The sequence below is a fragment of the Somniosus microcephalus genome, chromosome 4, assembly GCF_052327205.1.
Source record: "Somniosus microcephalus isolate GS21.2 chromosome 4, FLI_Smic_1.0, whole genome shotgun sequence".
Lineage (NCBI taxonomy): Eukaryota > Metazoa > Chordata > Chondrichthyes > Squaliformes > Somniosidae > Somniosus > Somniosus microcephalus.
In genome coordinates, this window is record NC_140990.1 from 68,143,911 (window position 1) to 68,161,212 (window position 17,302).

General features: G+C 46.3%; 1 pseudogene; it reads left to right on the forward strand.

The window, feature by feature from the left end:
* The first annotated feature begins 4,174 nt into the window (after positions 1–4,174).
* LOC147119130 (uncharacterized) overlaps positions 4,175–17,302 on the forward strand; it is a 202,248-nt pseudogene continuing 189,120 nt past the window's right edge.

Sequence of the window (17,302 nt, forward strand, 5' to 3'; positions counted from 1 at the left end):
AATCCTTTCATTCTAGTCATTCCTGGGTGCGATTGATGCAACTGTTCCATCAAAGTAGAGCGTCCCCACTCTGGGACTATGATGCGTGCTCCCCATAGCACACTTCCATCTTGGACACTGAGCTCGTGCTGTCTCTGTCTGTACGGCACGAACTCCGGTCCCTCACGGTGATCTGGCCAGCCTTTCAACACATACTCACGGACCCTTGACAGAACGGGGTCCTTGGCTGTCCAGCCCTGGATTTGCGCTGAAGTCATCAGGGGACTGATCTCCTGATCCAGCATCAGGACGTGCTCCTCAGGGGAAGTACTGCGAGGAGATTTTGAGAGGGGCAGGCGGCTGAGAGCATCCGCGTTCCCGTTTTCCTTGCCGGCTCTGTACGTGATCATATATTCATAGGCTCTTAGTATTACTGCCCATCTCATTATTCTCTGTGATTTCATTTGAGGCACCGCTTTCATCTCATTCAGTAAGCTAATAAGAGGCTTGTGGTCAGTACTGATTACAAACTTCCTCCCATATATGTATTTATGGAATTGCTTTACTCCAAATATAATGGCTAACCCCTCTTTATCAAGCTGTGAATAGTTCTTTTCCGCAGCTGTGAGCGTGCATGAAACAAACCCGATGGGCCTTTCCACTCCATCTGGCCTGCGGTGGGCCAACACTGCCCCCACTCCATAGGGTGATGCATCACAGGACATTATCAGCTCCTTCTTCTCATCGTAATGCACCAACACCCTGCTGGACTGAAGTAGCCCCTTTGACTGCTGAAACGCTTTTGCTTGCTCTGGCCCCCAACGCCATGGCTCCTCCTTTCTCAGCAGTTTGTGCAGGGGTGCCAGCAGCATCGATAAGTTTGGAAGAAACTGGTTATAATAATTCAGGAGCCCTCGATAGGCTTTCAGTTCAGTCACTGAGGTGGGTGCAGGTGCATCCTGCACTGCCCGCACTTTCCCTGGTAATGGATGGAGGCCTGTAGCATCCACCCGATGTCCCAGGAATGTAACTTCCTTCTCCATGAAGCTACACTTACTCCGTTTCAGGCGTAGCCCCTTCTCTTCCAGCCGCTGTAGCACTTTGTCCAGTGTTTTTAAGTGATCCTGATAGTCACTTCCTGTTAGCAGAATATCATCTAAGTACACGGCCACCTTTGGAATGCCCTGCAGAATGCCCTCCATAGTCCGTTGGAATATTGCTGGGCTAGAACTGACACCAAATGGTAACCTGGCATATGTGAACAGCCCCTTGTGTGTGTTCACCGTGACAAACTTTTTTGATTCTTCATCAAGCAATATCTGCTGATACGCATGACTCATGTCCAGTTTGCTGAATCATTCTCCCCCAGCGAGCGATGTTAACATGTCCTCCATTCACGGAATGGGGTACTGTTCCAGTGATGATACTCTGTTCACTGTTAACTTATAGTCACCACACACCCTTATGTTACCGTCGGGCTTCAATACCGGGACTATTGGTGCCGCCCAGTCTGAAAATTTCACTGGTTCTATTACTTTGTCCCTTAGCAGGCGATCTAGTTCCGCCTCAACCTTGGTTTTCATTGCAAAAGGTACCGACCTTGGTTTAAAGAAACGAGGCATGGCATCACTGGCTACATGAATCTTGGCTGTGGCTCCCCTTAAGGTGCCCAGTTCATCCTTGAACACTAACCCATGCTTCATCAGCACTTCTTGCAGTGCCTCTGTACTGTCCTCCATTTCATTCATTGCCTGCCAGTACACACTCAACTCACTGATCCACCCTCGCCCTAACAGGTTTGGCCCTGACCCTGCTACCACTACCACCGTAAGCTCTTTGGTGACTCCTTTGTGTTCCACTTGTACTTCGGCCACCCCCAAAATGTCCACCTTCTGTCCTGTGTAGGCTTTGAGACTAATGGGGCATGTACCTAGCTCTGGTACTTTTGCTTCCCCCCATAGCTTGGTGTGCTCAGTCTGCGACATTATGGTTACACTACATCCGGTGTCAATCTCAAACTTTACTTGGCCTCCGTTCACTATCAAATACTGAGTGAGAGGGGGTACGTTGGGCCTTGAAGTGTCTATACTGTATACAGTGAAAACCTCCTCACTAGACTCACTAGACTCTTCCTCCTCTTGTATGTAATTTGCCCGCTTTTTGTACTTCTCCCTCCCCCCTTTTGCATGCTTTGCCCCTTTAGCACTGCTTCTCTCATTCACTGCCCTTTTACAGACTTTCTTTAAGTGCCCTATTTTTCCACAATTGTGGCACTTTGCCTTTGCAAGCCTGCAGTCCTTTGCATAATGGCTCGTCCCGCCACATCGGTAGCAATCCCCAACCCCGACTGGTGGACTTTTCACGCCAGCTTCCATCTTGAAAACAGCTCCTCCCACTGGTTTACTCCATTTCTCCTTGCTCATACTGTTTAAGTCCTTAATGTCCTTGTTAGCCATCTCCATGGCTTGTGCTTTTTTAAGTGCTGTCTCAAACGTTAATCCTTCTTCTGACAGCAACCTTTGCTGTATACTGTCATCATTAACTCCGCATACTAGTCTGTCCCTTAACATGACTGTGAGCGCATTTCCAAAATTACAGTCCTGTGCGAGCTTCCGAAGCTCCTCCACATACTCAGTAACGCTTTCTTCCGGCCTCCTAATCCTCGAATTGAATTTCCATCTCTGTACTATTTCACTAGGTTTCGGATTGAAATGATTCTTTAGTAGACTCACCAACTCGTCAAAAGATTTTTCTCCTGGCCGCTCCGGGCTCAGCAGATTCCTCATCCGTGTATAGGTTTGCGCTCCCACACAACTCAGTAAAATGGCCCTTTTCTTTTCAGCACTGTTCACCTCGTTTGCCATAAAGAAATGGCTCAGTATTTCACTATACTCCTCCCAAGACTGCGACTTGCTGTCAAAAGGTGCCATGGAGCCTACCGTTCCTGCCATCCTTGGAGTCCGGTCACTTCAGCCAAAAAATCAAACTCCGTTTCGACTCCCGCGGCCTAGCCTCGTGCTTTTCCGACTAGTTTGCTAACCAACCCGAGCACCTCTTCCGAATACTCCCTAACTATGACTGATCCACCAAAACTTTTCCGTCCTTTATTCTCGTCGCCATATGTGGTAGCTTGAGGTGGCCATAGATGGAGACGGACACCGGTTAACTCCGTAACATGGTTTAATCAACACTTGCACATAAAAGCTTCTGCCATGAGGCAGCAAAAACAAAGAGTACAACCAGTACAGATCAGACTTAACTCAGGAGAGCAATTGCCACAGCACCACCTGGTGGATCAGGTTACTCATAACCTCCCAGGTTACTACAGCCACAAACTCCATTCCCTAGTTACTGACTCCATCCCTCTCTTTAACATCTGTTTGAGGCTGAACCACATTGTTCGCAACTTTGGTGTCATATTTGACCCTGAATTGAGCTTCTGACCACATATCTGCTGCATAACAAAGACAGCCTATTTCCACCTCTGCTACATCGCCCGACTCCACCCGTGCCTCAGCTCATCCGATGCTGAACCCCTCATCCATGCCTTTGTCACCTTTAGACTTGACTATTCCAACTCACTCTTGGCTGGCCTCCCACATTCTGCCCTACGTAAACTTGAGGTCATCCAAAACTCGGCTGCCCGTGTCCTAACTTGGACCAAGTTTTGTTCACCCATCACCTCTGTGCTCGCTGACCTACATTGGCTCCTGGTTAAGCAGCACCTCGATTTCAGAATTCTCGCTCAACCATTGGTGGCCGTGCCTTCTGTTGCCTGGGCCCTGAGCTCTGGAATTCCCTGCCTAAACTTGTCCACCTTGCTACCTCTCTTTCCTCCTTTAAGACGCTCCTTAAAACCTACCTCTGACAAAGCTTTTGGTCACCTGCCCTAATTTATCCTTATGTGGCTCGGTGTCAAATTTTTTGACTTACAATACTCCTGTGCAGCGCCTTGGAACGTTTTGCTATGTTAAAGGTGCTATATAAATACAAGTTGTTGTTGTTGTTGAGATGGTGCGATGGGTTTGGATTTCAGCACAGGGAGGAGGGAGAGTGTGTGGGACGGGGATTTACAGCTTTGGGGGAACAAGAGAGACAAGAATGTTCCATAGAAACTAGAATTGTCTGTTCTGAATTTCTATCCTGTAATTACAGTGATGACTTTTGTAAACTTCTTTTACAGGGTATTAGAAGGCAGGAATTGCAGTCAGGAAACTCAAACCAAACATCATATCAAGATCTGACAGAGTCACTCCATTCATCAGGACCTGAATATCAACGGCCTCTGAAATTGGAAGGAGAAATGTTTGTCTGGTCTGTCTGTGGGAAAAGATTTCAAACATCAGTGTGACTGGAAAAGCACCGAGACACACACACCCGAGTGAGAGTGTTCCAGGGCACTGACTGTGGAAAGAGCTTTAACCAGTTACACAGCCTGAAAAATCATCGCACCGTTCTCAGCGGGGAGAAACCGTACACGTGTTCTGTGTGTGGACGAGGCTTCAACTGATCATCCAACCTGGAGAGACACAAGGACACCCGCACCACGGAGAAACCATGGAAATGTGAGGACTGTGGGAAGGGATTCAATTACCCATCCAAGCTGGAAACTCATAGGCGCAGTCACACCGGGGCGAGACCATTCACCTGCTCCGTGTGTGGGAAGGGATTCACTCAGTCATCTATCCTGCTGACACACCAGCGAGTTCACACTGGGGAGAGGCCATTTTCTTGCTCAGTGCGTGGGAAGGGATTCAGTTGTTCATCCCATCTTCAGACACACCAGTGAGTTCACACCGGGGAGAGGCCGTTCACTTGCCCCGTGTGTGGGAAGGGATTCACTTCTTCATCCCATGTTCTGACACACCAGCGAATTCACACCGGGGAGAGGCCGTTCACCTGCTCTGTGTGTGGGAAGGGATTCACTTCTTCATCCCGTGTTCTGACACACCAGCGAATTCACACCGGGGAGAGGCCGTTCACCTGCTCTGTGTGTGGGAAGGGATTCACTTCTTCATCCCGTGTTCTGACACACCAGCGAATTCACACCGGGGAGAGGCCGTTCACCTGCTCTGTGTGTGGGAAGGGATTCAATTCTTCGTCCTATCTTCTGACACACCAGCGAGTTCATACCTGGGAGAGATCGTTCACCTGCTCCGTGTGTGGGAAGGGATTCACTGTTTCATCCAGGCTGCTGACACACCAAGGCGTTCACACTGGAGAGACACCATTCACCCGTTCCATCTGTGGAAAGGGATTCACTCATTTATCACATCTGCTGAGACACCAGCGTGTGCACTTTTAGCAGAGGCCATTATTGCTGCTGTTAATCTGCCCATGTGTGCAAAGAGATTCAGTTGATCACCCACCTCAGTAAACAACAGCATGTTTACAACAGTGACTACACTCCGAAAGTACTTCATTGACTATAAAGCGCTTTGAGACGTCCGGTGGTCATGAAAGCGCCATATAAATGCAAGTCTTTTTACACTAATAAAAGACTTTTCAAATGTTCTGACTGTGAGAGGGGACTGTGGGAAGGGATTCACTACTTCATCCAACCTGCTGAAACACCGGCGAGTTCACATGGGTTGGATTCTGCTGTTATTGCTGCTGTTAATCACAACCATGACTGAACCATGTTCATTCTGACAGTTGGGGTTTGTTTCTGCTGATGGGAGGAGGCTTGTGTGGAGCATAAACACCTGTTGGGCTGAATGGCCTGTTTCTGTGCTGTAAATACCATGTAATACTTTGTAGGTAAAGAGATAAGGGAATGGAGTTCCTACAATGTGTTCAGTACTCCTTTCTAACCCAGTATGTAACAAGCCCGACAAGGGAGGATTCTCTACTGGATCTAGTAATGGAGAATGAACCAGAGCAGATAACAGAAGTAAAAGTAGGGGAACATCTAGGCAATAGTGACCATAATATAATAAGCTTTAAGATAATAATTGAGAAGGACATAAGTATGATGAAGACCAAGGTAATAGATTGGAGAAAAGCTGATTTTTGAAGGGTTGAGAATAGAACTTGGGAAAATAAAATTTATGACAATATGGGCAAACAATGATGTAGAAGAGCAATGGGAAACATTTAAAACGGTGTTCAACAGAGTCCAGGAAAAATATATTCCGCTAAAAACAAACTTAACTCTCATGAGACACCATAGATGAATAAAGACACAAGTGGACAATTACGGGTAAGGAAAGAGGCATACACCAAGTACATGGACAGCAGGGGAGAACATGACAAGGGAGAATAGAAAGAGATTTTAAAAAACAATTAGGAAGGCAAAGAGGGACTATGAAATTAAATTATCAAGGAACATAAAGCAAAATAGTAACATACTCTGCAGGTACATAAATTTTTTTAAAGTCTGGAATGGGAATATGGCTACTAAGGGATGGACAGGATAAAATCACAGGCAGCAATAGCAAAATGGGAGAAATATTAAAAAATTACTTTGCTTCAGCATTTACCAGGGAGACAGATCAGGTGGACATGACATCAGCGATAAGATTGGAAATGATATAACTGCATTTAAAATGAAAAGTGGAGAAATATTAAATAAACTAATCAAACTCAAAGAGGATAACACCCCTGGTCTAGACAGATTACATCCGCGCATTTTAAAAGAAACTATGAAAGAAAGAGATAGTAGAGGTCCTATTATTTAATAATTCATTAGGCAAATGTGTAGTGCCAGAGGACTGGTGGATAGCTAAAATTATACCTCTATTTAAAAAGAGAGATAGAACATGTCCAGGGAGCTATAGACCAGTCAGCTTAACATCGGTGGTAGGAGAAATAATGGAATCCCTACTAAAGGAGAAAATAGAACATCTCGAAACCAAAAATATTATAATGATTAGTCAGCATGGAATTCAAAAGGGAAGGTCTTGCTTGACCAACCTCATTGAATTGTTTGAAGAGGTAACAGAGAGAGTAGACAAGGGTAATGCAGTAGATGTAATTTATCTAGATTTCCAAAAAGCCTTCGATAAGGTGCCACATAATAGACTAGTGAATAAGGTCAGAGCATGTGGAGTCAGGGGACAAATAGCAGAATGGATAGCTAGCTGGCTGCAAGATAGAAAGCAGAGAGTAGGAGTAAAGGTAGCTATTCAGAGTAGCAGAAGGTGGGTAGTGGAGTTCCACAAGGATCAGCGCTGGGACCACTGTTGTTCACAATTTACATAAATGGTTCATTCTCAGACTGGCAATCAGTAACTAGTGGTGTTCCACAGGGGTCAGTGCTGGGTCCCCAACTCTTTACAATCTATATTAACGATTTGGAGGAAGGGACCGAGTGCAACATATCAAAGTTTGCAGATGATACTAAGATGGGAGGGAAAGTAGTGAGTGAGGAGGACATAAAAAACCTGCAAGGGGACATAGACAGGCTAAGTAAGTGGGCAGAGATTTGGCAGATGGAATACAATACTGGAAAGTGTGAGGTTATGCACCTTGGCAGGAAAAAACGTAGAGCAAGTAATTATCTTAATGGCAAGAAACTGGAAAGTACTGAAGTACAAAGGGGTCTGGGGGTCCTGGTGCACGAAACTCAAAAGGTTAGTATGCAGGTGCAGCAAGTGATTAAGAAGGCCAATGGAATGTTGGCTTTCATTGCTGGGGATAGAATATAAAAATAGGGAGGTATTGCTTCAGTTGTACAAGGTATTGGTGAGACCGCACCTGGAATACTGCATACAGTTTTGGTGTCCATACTTAAGAAAAGACATACTTGCTCTCGAGTCAGTACAAAGAAGGTTCACCGGTTAATCCCGGGGATGAGGGGATGGACATATGAGGAGAGGTTGAGTAGATTGGGACTCTACTCATTGGAGTTCAGAAGAATGAGAGGCGATCTTATTGAAACATATAAGATTGTGAAGGGGTTGGATCGGGTGGATGCGGGGAGGATGTTCCCGATGATGGGTGAAACTAGAACTAGGGGGCATAGTCTTAGAATAAGGGGCTGCTCTTTCCAAACTGAGATGAGGAGGAACTACTTCACTCAGAGGGTGGTAGGTCCATGGAATATGCTGCCCCAAAAAGCTGTAGAAGCTACATCATTACATAAATTTAAAACAGAAATAGACAGTTTCCTAGAAGTAAAGGGAATTAAGGGTTACGGGGAGTGGGCAGGAATTTGGACATGAGTCTAGGTTCAGATTGGACATGGCCCTGTGGGTAGCGGAGCGGGCCCAGGGGCCGTGTAGCCTGATCCTGCTCCTATTTCGTGTGTCTAATTCTGTTAGATTCAGGAGATGCTTCTGTGATAGTGGATTGGTGGTTAGGATCAGATCAGCCATGATCTTATTGAATGGTGGAGCAGGCTCGAGGGGCCGATTGGCCTACTCCTGCTCCTATTTCTTATGTTCTTATGTTCTTATTAACGATTTAAACTTTGGAATCAAAAACACAATTTCTAAATTTGCAGATGAGACCAAATTGGGTGCGATAGTCAATACTGAGGAGGACTGCAACAAATTACAAGAAGACTTTAATTAACTTGAAGAATGGGCCTATAATTGGCAAATGAAATTCAACACAGATAAATGTGAGATATTACATTTTGGTAGGAAGAATGGGGAGGTCACTTATCACTTGGAGGTTGCGAGTCCAGGTGGGTTAGAGGAACAAAGGGATCTCAGAGTACAAATACACAAATTACTAAAAGTTGCGACACAGGTTAACAAGGCCATAAAAAAAGCAAACCAAGCACCAGGGTTTATTTCTAGAGGTGTCAAATTGAAAAGTAGGAAGTTATGCTAAACCTGTATCGAACCTTGGCTAGACCACACTTGGAGGACTGCGTACAGTTCTGGTTGCCATATTATAAAAAGGATATAGAGGCACTGGAGAGGGTGCAGAGAAGATTTACAAGGATGATACCAGAAATGCGAGGGTATACAGATCAGGAAAGGATGAACAGGCTGGGTCTCTTCTCTTGTAAAAAGGCTGAGGGGTGACCGAATAGAGGTCTTTAAAATTATGAAAGGTTTTGATAGAGTGGATACAGAGAGAGTGATTCCACTTGTGGGGAAGAGCATAAGTAGAGGCCATCAATATAAGATAGTCACCAAGAAATCCAACAGGGAATTCAGGAGAAACTTCTTTAACCAGAGAGTGGTGATAATGTGGAACTCGCTACCACAGGGAGTGGTTGAAGTGAACAGTATCGATGCATTTAAGGGGTGGTTAGATACGCAGATGAGGGAGAAGGGAATCGAGGGTTATGCTGATCGATTTAGATGAGGAAAGACGGGAGGAGGCTCGAGTGGAGCATAAACGCCAGCTTGGACTGGTTGGGCCGAATGGCTTGCTTCTCTGCTGTGTATTCTATGTAATTTTTAAAAGATGGATCTACAAGATGTCCAAGTCTGACAGGACAGAAAATTCTGTTATATAACAAAAGTCCACTTCAATCACCCTGGGCAGATTTCCATCATAAAGGATGTGATAACACGACTTAGAAAATATCAACGGGATTAGACAAAGTCAACATGGATTTATGAAAGGGAAATCGTGTTTGACAAACCTACTGGAGTTTTTTGAGGATGTAACTGGTAGAATAGGTAAGGGAGACCCAGTGGATGTGGTGTATTTGGATTTTCATAAGGCCTTCGATAAGGTCCCACATAAGAGGCTAGTGTGCAAAATTAAAGCTCATGGGATTGGGGGTAATATACTGGCACGGATTGAAAAGTTTTTTTTTAACTCGTTCATGGGATCTGGGTGTCGCCAGCAAGGCCAGCATTTATTGCCCATCCCTAATTGCCCTCGAGAAGGTGGTGGTGAGTCGCCATTTCTGAGGGCGGTTAAGAGTCAACCACATTGCTGTGGGTTTGGAGTCACCAATAGGCCAGACCGGGTAAGGACGGTAGATTTCCTTCCCTAAATGACATCAGTGAACCAGATGGGTTTTTACGACAATCCAGTCGTTTCATGGTCACCATTACAGATATTAGCTTTTTATTCCAGATTTTATTGAATTAACTGAATTTAAATTCCCCAGCTGCTGTGGTGGGATTTGAACTGACGTCTACGGATCATTAGGAAGGCAAAAATGGTATGTTGGCCTTCATTGCAACAGGATTTGAGTACAAGAGCAAGGATGTCTTACTACAGTTATACAGGGCCTTGGTGAGACCACACCTGGAGTACTGTGTGCAGTTTTGGTCTCCTTACCTAAGAAAGGATGTACTTGCCATAGAGGGAGTGCAGCGAAGGTTCACCAGACTGATTCCTGGGATGGCGGGACTGTCGTATGAGGAGAGATTGGGTCGACTAGGCCTGTATTCACTAGAATTTAGACGAATGAGAGAGGATCTCATTTAAACGTATAAAATTCTGAGGAGAAATGTCTTCACTCAGAGGGTGGTGAACCTGTGGAATTCTCTACCACAGAAGGCTGTGGAGGCCAAGTCACTGAATATATTTAAGAAGGAGATAGATAGATTTCTGACACAAAAGGCATCAAGGGGTATGGGGAGAGAGCGGGAATATGGTGTTGAGATAGAGGATCAGTCATGATCATATTGAATGGTGGAGCAGGCTCGAAGGGCCCAATGGCCTACTCCTGCTCCTATTTTTCTATGTTTCTAACAGCTGCTTTCTGATTTCACTCCTAGGTGGCCGAGCCTTAATTTGAAGGTGATGGCGTCTTGTTCTGGACTCGCCTACCAGAGAAAATAGTTTCTATTTGGACATTAGGCAATCCCTTTCTCATTTTAAATACCCGGATCAGATCACCCCTCAATGTTTGAAACTCAGGGGAATACAAACCAACTTTATACAACCTGGCCTCGTAATCGAAGCCTTCTGTTATGTATTGTGTGTTCTATTGTGTGTTCTCCTCCCACCTGTGGTGGCGCTGTCACAGGAGATAAATGGTTGGGTGTTCTCTGTTAAGTTTAGCTCTCTTTGTTCGGAACTTTCCAGAACTTCCTTTCCTTCCAATAAAGCACTTCATGTTTGAATCTCTGAGTTCTGAGTCCTAAATTGTGTCTAGGTAGAAAGGTACCGACACAAGTGGCGACGAGGAGCGGACGAATCTGCGTACGTTACGGGTGCAGTGAGTAAACAGAAAATTTAATTTGAAACGTGAGATGGCTACTATATTAGGAAACATCGGTGATTTTGATGAAAATGTGGAGCAATGGAGCGCTTACACAGAACATTTTGACTATTTTGTATTGGCGAATGCAGTGGCAAATGAAAAGGTCGTGCCTACCTTTTTGAGTGTAATCGGGCCGAAGACATTCAATTTACTTCGCAGCCTCATGCAACCAGATAAGCCAGGAACTAAAACATATAAGCAACTAGTGGAAATTATTGCAGCACATTTTTCACCAAAACCTCTGGTTATTGCTGAGAGATTTAGATTTCATAAACGGAATCAAGAGGAGGGGGAATCAGTGACGATGTTTATTGCTGCTTTAAAAAGGTTGTCGGAACACTGCCAGTTCAAGGAGGTGCTGAATGACACCATTAGAGACAGACTTGTGTGTGGTCTGCAAAATGCAGCCACACAGAAGCGCCTTCTTACTAAGGACAACCTTACTCTTGAAAAGGCCATTGAAGTTAGTGTCTCCATGGAGATGGCGGAAAAGGAGGCTCACCAGTTGAGTTCAACAGGGAGAGTTCACAAGGTGTCGTCTGAGCCTAAAGGTGCGCGGAACGGCACATGTTACCATTGTGGGAAAATGGGCCATCACACTAATGACTGCTGGTGTACGGAGCTGGAATGCCGAAATTGTGGCAAAAAGGGTCACATTGAACGCGCCTGCAGAGGTAAAAAAAGAACAGACAGAGCTGGGAAGCATGGAAGCAAAATGTCTGAATTTGAACAAGGGAGGACAAAAGAGTGTTCATTCAGTGCAGTATGATGGAAAAAGCAAAACAGAGGGGAGCGACACCTCTGAGGAGGAAGAGGTGCACATACTGACGGTTGCAGATGATTTAAATGGCTACTGGGTGTCACCACTGGTGGAGGGACAATCAGTGCGGATGGAGGTGGACACAGGCGCGGCTGTGTCCCTTGTTTCAGACACTGTCTACAACAAAATGCTAAAGCATCTTACCCTTCAGCCAACAAACATTGTGCTAAAGACGTATACCGGCGAACCTGTGGCCATGAGAGGCGCCATTGAGGTGACAGTTAAATTGAACGGACAGACTGCAAAACTGCCACTATATGTGGTAAAGGGAAATTACCCATCGCTACTGGGACGTGCGTGGCTAGAGAAAATCACGCTGGACTGGCCTGCAGTCCGCATGATGTCAAAAGGGGAGTCAGGTCTGACTGCAGTGTTAAACAAACATGCAGAACTCTTCAATGGGGAACTTGGGAGCATGAAAAAGATTAGCGTGAGACTGGACATTAAACCTGACAGCAAGCCGAAGTTTCACAAACCCCGACCTGTACCCTATGCAATTAGGCCAAAAGTTGAGGCTAACTTGGAGGCCTTAGTTGAGAATGGAGTCCTGGAGCCTGTGAGCGTGAGCAAATGGGCCACACCCATTGTTCCTGTCCTGAAAAAGGATGGATCTGTTCGAATCTGCGGGGATTTTAAAGTGACTATTAACCCGGTGCTGTCTGCGGAACAGTACACTCTTCCCCTCATGGATGATCTTTTTACGGGCCTGGCCGGAGGGCAAAAGTTCAGCAAAATAGACTTATGCCAGGCTTATCTACAAATGCATGTCGATGACAAATCAAAGCAGCTGCTGACAATTGTGACACACAAGGGGCTATACAGGTACTGCCGCCTTCCGTTTGGAATTACGTCGGCCCCTGCTCTATTCTAAAGGGCAATGGATCAGATTTTGAGTGGACTGCCAGGAGTCCAGTGCTGCCTGGACGACATCCTTGTCACTGGGACAAATGAGGAGGATCATCTTCAGAACTTGGATGCGACACTACAACGACTGAAAGAGTACAGATTCAGAGTTCGTAAAGACAAATGTGAATTCTTTCAGTCTTCAGTTGAGTACCTGGGGCATGTGATTGATGCTACTGGCCTGCATAAGGCGCCGTCAAAGGTCAAGGTGATCATGGAGGCCCCAGCACCCCAGAATGTGAGCCAGTTATGTTCATTTCTGGGGCTACTTAACTACTATGGGAAGTTTATTCCAGACTTAGCAACATTGCTGAAGCCGTTACATCAGTTGCTATGTCAAGGCAAAACATGGAAATGGACTGAACTGTGCAACGAAGCTTTCGCCCAAGCAAAGAAAGCATTGCTGAAATCAGAGGTCCTGACACACTTCGACCCAAAGCTACCCATGCAGCTAGCATGTGATGCATCACCATATGGTGTGGGAGCAGTCATATCCCACACCATGCCTTCGGGTGAAGAGAAACCTATCGCCTTCACATCACGCACCTTGAACAAGGCTGAGAGTAACTATGCGCAGATCGAGCGCGAGGCCTTGGGAATCGTTTTTGGAATTTGAAAATTTCATCAGTACCTGTTTGGGAGAAGGTTCACATTCCTGACGGACCACCGTCCATTGACTTCAATCTTCGGGCCCCACACCAGAATTCTGTCTCTCGCTGCAAGCAGGATGCAAAGGTGGGCTTTACTGTTGTCAGGACACACATACGACATCAAATATCACAAATCAGACTTGCACGGCAACGCAGACGGTCTCTCGAGGCTACCCTTGCCTGTTACTCCCCCAGAGCCTCGTCAGATAGACATCTTCTACTTTAGACAAGTGGAGGGAGCACCTGTCACTGCAGTTCAGGTGCGAAGGTACACCCGCAACGATCCAGTCCTGTCTGAGGTAATGGACGATGTCATTCGAGGGAGAGCTATAGGAGATTCTCCTAGTTTGAAACCTTACGTTTCAAAAAGAAATGAGCTCTCCGTCCAGGCAGGTTGTCTTCTTTGGGGACGCCGTGTCATCATTCCGCCACCTCTGAGGGAACCTATACTGCAACAACTTCATACAGGCCACAGTGGGATGGTTCGGATGAAGGAAAAGGCAAGAAGCTACTTCTGGTGGCCAGGTCTTGATGGGAATATTGAGGAGAAAGCCAAAACATGTCCCCATGTCAAAGGGTCTGGAATGTTCCACAGCTGGCAACCCTACACCCCTGGGATTGGCCTGCAGAAGTGTGGCAGCGAGTACATGTGGACTTTGCTGGTCCTTTCGAAGAGAAGATGTTTATGGTGGTTGTGGACGCTCGTAGCAAGTGGCCGGAGGTCGCTGTGATGAGGTCTACCACGGCAGAGAAAACAATTGAGAAACTTGGTGAGATGTTCAGCCGTTGTGGCTCACCGGAACAACTCGTAAGTGACAACAGTCCACAGTTTGTATCACAGGAGTTTGCAACCTTCCTGCATGTGAATGGTGTCCAACACATCAGGTCTGCGCCCTATCATCCCTCTACTAACGGCCAGGCAGGAAGGTTTGTGCAAACTTTGAAGCACGCCTTGAAGGCATCGCAAGGTCAGGGCTCAATCCACCAACGTCTGAACAGCTTCCTGTTGTCCTACAGGAACGAGCCGCATGCCACAACCAAAACTTCCCCCGCTTCGCTCATGATGAAGGGGCAGCTGCGGACAAGTTTTGACTTACTCAAACCTCCAAGGGCAGAACAGGTTGTCCAGTGTCAACAGCAAGCTCAAGTTGAAAAGAGAGAGAAAAGAGCCAAGGAGAGACGGTTTCATCCTGGAGAGCACGTCCTAGCTCGAAACTACAACACTGGACCGAAATGGGTTCCTGCTACGGTGATCGCGCAGACGGGCCCTGTGTCTTACACGGTTGAGACTGCTGAGGACGTCGTCTGGAGAAGACACACAGATCAACTGTTGCTAGGAGCAGAGACAGCCACAGAGGCTCCAACGGCTGGTTGGCCTGAACTGCTTCCGGATGATACCGCAAACCAGCATCCTTTGCCACAGTGCTCTTCTCCAACACAGGAAGTCAAAGAGACTGTTCCACCTGTGCAAACTCCTGACTTTCGACTGACACAGGCACCTTCTCCATCCAGGCCTGTGTCAATGCCTACTGCTGTGGCAGCCTGTCAGAGAGCGGTGGCCTCTAAGACGCTTGGATCCATAGGCTTAGTGACTTACCCACAAGACTGGGGCAGAATAAACCCCAGGGTAAAGTCAGGGTTTGAGGCAGTCTACCTCTACCCTAGGTTAGTTGAGTGCATTGAAAGTAACTTACCTGTTGAGGAATAATGTGGACCTTCCATTTAAGAGGGGAGGAAATGTTATGTATTGTGTGTTCTAATGTGTGTTCTCCTCCCACCTGTGGTGGCGCTGTCACAGGAGATAAATGGTTGGGTGTTCTCTGTTAAGTTTAGCTCTCTTTGTTCGGAACTTTCCAGAACTTCCTTTCCTTCCAATAAAGCACTTCATGTTTGAATCTCTGAGTTCTGAGTCCTAAATTGTGTCTAGGTAGAAAGGTACCGACACAACAAGTGGCGACGAGGAGCGGACGAATCTGCGTACGTTACGGGTGCAGTGAGTAAACAGAAAATTTAATTTGAAACGTGAGATGGCTACTATATTAGGAAACATCGGTGATTTTGATGAAAATGTGGAGCAATGGAGCGCTTACACAGAACATTTTGACTATTTTGTATTGGCGAATGCGGTGGCAAATGAAAAGGTCGTGCCTACCTTTTTGAGTGTAATCGGGCCGAAGACTTTCAATTTACTTCGCAGCCTCATGCAACCAGATAAGCCAGGAACTAAAACATATAAGCAACTAGTGGAAATTATTGCAGCACATTTTTCACCAAAACCTCTGGTTATTGCTGAGAGATTTAGATTTCATAAACGGAATCAAGAGGAGGGGGAATCAGTGACGATGTTTATTGCTGCTTTAAAAAGGTTGTCGGAACACTGCCAGTTCAAGGAGGTGCTGAATGACACCATTAGAGACAGACTTGTGTGTGGTCTGCAAAATGCAGCCACACAGAAGCGCCTTCTTACTAAGGACAACCTTACTCTTGAAAAGGCCATTGAAGTTAGTGTCTCCATGGAGATGGCGGAAAAGGAGGCTCACCAGTTGAGTTCAACAGGGAGAGTTCACAAGGTGTCGTCTGAGCCTAAAGGTGCGCGGAACGGCACATGTTACCATTGTGGGAAAATGGGCCATCACACTAATGACTGCTGGTGTACGGAGCTGGAATGCCGAAATTGTGGCAAAAAGGGTCACATTGAACGCGCCTGCAGAGGTAAAAAAAGAACAGACAGAGCTGGGAAGCATGGAAGCAAAATGTCTGAATTTGAACAAGGGAGGACAAAAGAGTGTTCATTCAGTGCAGTATGATGGAAAAAGCAAAACAGAGGGGAGCAACACCTCTGAGGAGGAAGAGGTGCACATACTGACGGTTGCAGATGATTTAAATGGCTACTGGGTGTCACCACTGGTGGAGGGACAATCAGTGCGGATGGAGGTGGACACAGGCGCGGCTGTGTCCCTTGTTTCAGACACTGTCTACAACAAAATGCTAAAGCATCTTAACCTTCAGCCAACAAACATTGTGCTAAAGACGTATACCGGCGAACCTGTGGCCATGAGAGGCGTCATTGAGGTGACAGTTAAATTGAACGGACAGACTGCAAAACTGCCACTATATGTGGTAAAGGGAAATTACCCATCGCTACTGGGACGTGCGTGGCTAGAGAAAATCACGCTGGACTGGCCTGCAGTCCGCATGATGTCAAAAGGGGAGTCAGGTCTGACTGCAGTGTTAAACAAACATGCAGAACTCTTCAATGGGGAACTTGGGAGCATGAAAAAGATTAGCGTGAGACTGGACATTAAACCTGACAGCAAGCCGAAGTTTCACAAACCCCGACCTGTACCCTATGCAATTAGGCCAAAAGTTGAGGCTAACTTGGAGGCCTTAGTTGAGAATGAAGTCCTGGAGCCTGTGAGCGTGAGCAAATGGGCCACACCCATTGTTCCTGTCCTGAAAAAGGATGGATCTGTTCGAATCTGCGGGGATTTTAAAGTGACTATTAACCCGGTGCTGTCTGCGGAACAGTACACTCTTCCCCTCATGGATGATCTTTTTACGGGCCTGGCCGGAGGGCAAAAGTTCAGCAAAATAGACTTTTGCCAGGCTTATCTACAAATGCATGTCGATGACAAATCAAAGCAGCTGCTGACAATTGTGACACACAAGGGGCTATACAGGTACTGCCGCCTTCCGTTTGGAATTACGTCGGCCCCTGCTCTATTCTAAAGGGCAATGGATCAGATTTTGAGTGGACTGCCAGGAGTCCAGTGCTGCCTGGACGACATCCTTGTCACTGGGACAAATGAGGAGGATCATCTT